Raw genomic sequence first — 2040 nt, forward strand, 5'->3', positions numbered from 1 at the left:
GTCCGTCCCCAGCTCCGAGTCCAGCCTCGGGACCAGAGGAGGTGAGGGCCCTCCGCCGGGAGCCGCCGCTGCCAGCGAGCCACAGGGGGTCCTGGCTTCCTCCCACGCCCCTGTTCCCCGGAGAGCTGGTTCCCCGGCGCGCCCGGCGGGACCAAGCGGGCGCAGCGGGCAGTCAGCCTCCCCGCCGCCCAGGGTGCAGGCGCATGAAGGGGGCGAACAGGCCTCAGGCAAACGCCGCACCTCTGCCATTCCGGGTGAAGAGACTCAGCATGCCCAGGGACCCATCAGTCCCCAAAGTGAACAAACACAACAGACATGCAGGTGGTCTTGGGCCCCGGGGGGCTCGGTCCGCAAGCGTCCGACTCTAGATTTCGGCTCAGGTCACGATCTCACCGTTCCTGGGATTGGAACCCACGTCAGGCTCTGTGCTGACAGCGCAGAATTTACCTTGGACTCTCTCTCTCTCTCCTTCTGACCAGCCCCCCTCACAATTTCTCTCACTCAAAATAAATAAATAAACCTTAAAAATTAAAATTAAAAAAATGAAACAAAAAGAAAAAACTCTTCTCAATGTTATAAGAAAAATTACAAACTGGGAAATGTATTTGCAACTAATTTTTATCACAGACAAGAGGCTAATATCTCGAATACGGGCTCTTACAAACCAGTAAAATCACACCTAACAGATAAATATGCCAAAGATAAGAACAGGCAGGGGGCCTGGGTGGCTCAGCTGGTGAAGCGGCCGACTCTCGATCTCAGGGTCATGAGTTCATGCCCCGTGTCGATCTCAGGGTCATGAGTTCATGCCCCGTGTCGGGGAGGAGGCCCAGAAGGCACGTGGTCCTGCCCCAGGACGCCCCTCACCCCGGCCCTTGGAGGAGGCACGTAAAAGCTGACACGGACCATCTCCTGCCCATAGGATGGCGAAGAACAGAGAGTAAGCGAATGCCCTGGGGCAGGCGCTGGCTCAGGGGACTGGCCTCGTGTGACAGGGACCCACAGTGACCCCGAGCCATTTACCCTTCAAGAGGACCCCTGAGTCCACCCCTCCAAGTGTGTTTCCAGTCAAAGATGCAGAGCCCCATCTGTGCAGCAGCAGAGCGCTGGCAGGGAGCCTGCAGGAGCGCGACACACTGCCGCCCCCCCCCCCCCGCCTCCCGCTGGCACACACCCACAGGTGACGCCAGGATCTGGAGGGAGGCGCACACGCCCACGGTCACGGCCGCGAGAGGAGGAAGCCACCGCGGGCTCCGTTCACACCACAGAATAAGAGCCTGAAGGAGGGATCTCTGGGGCACGTTCTTCCTACCGCGATTAACAATGTGCGGAAGACAAGAGAGAATAAAGTCTGAAATGTGTTAATAGAGAGCAGAGCCTCCGTGGACTGATCTGGAACGGTTCCCGGCACGCGTGGCTGCCCGTGTCCGAGGGGCATCACAGACCTGGGTCACCTGCAGGGAGGGGACAGGCTGGCTGGGGCCAGCAGGAGGGACCACCCGGTACCTCCGGGGGTGACTTCTGATACGTGCAGATGCGCTTCCTACCCAAAGGCCAGCAAATGGAAGTCAATTAAATTAAATTAAACGTAAGAGACCCACTTGCCTCTTTTTCACGTCCTGACTGAGTGTGAGGCCCGTGGGGGGAGCCTCGGCGGGACCCGTCCGTCCACATCAGGGTCTGGCCGAGGTCCCCGGACAGAGACGCTGCTGACCAGTCGCACCAGAGAGCGGACACTGAAAGTGGCGTCTGAGCCCCGTGGCGATCCCCAGGGCCCTTGCCTCATGGGTGGCTCTCCCGATGCCTCGATTCTGTGTGTGGGTGTCTGATCCCACCAGCCTCACTGGGACACACCAGCCACGGGGATCGGGGCCCACGCCGCATGCACGTGGCCGCCACTGCACCCCAGGCCCCTCCGTCCTTGCTCGTCCCATGGCCAGGCCTGTCCTGCCCGGCCCGGGCCCCACGGCCCCCGAAGGCAGACGCGGGGGTGAGGGGAAGCTGCCGGCCGCTCCGGGGGCCTCTCCCGCCGCCACGACC

The sequence above is a fragment of the Suricata suricatta genome, chromosome 13 (assembly GCF_006229205.1).
Source record: "Suricata suricatta isolate VVHF042 chromosome 13, meerkat_22Aug2017_6uvM2_HiC, whole genome shotgun sequence".
Classification (NCBI taxonomy): Eukaryota; Metazoa; Chordata; class Mammalia; order Carnivora; family Herpestidae; genus Suricata; species Suricata suricatta.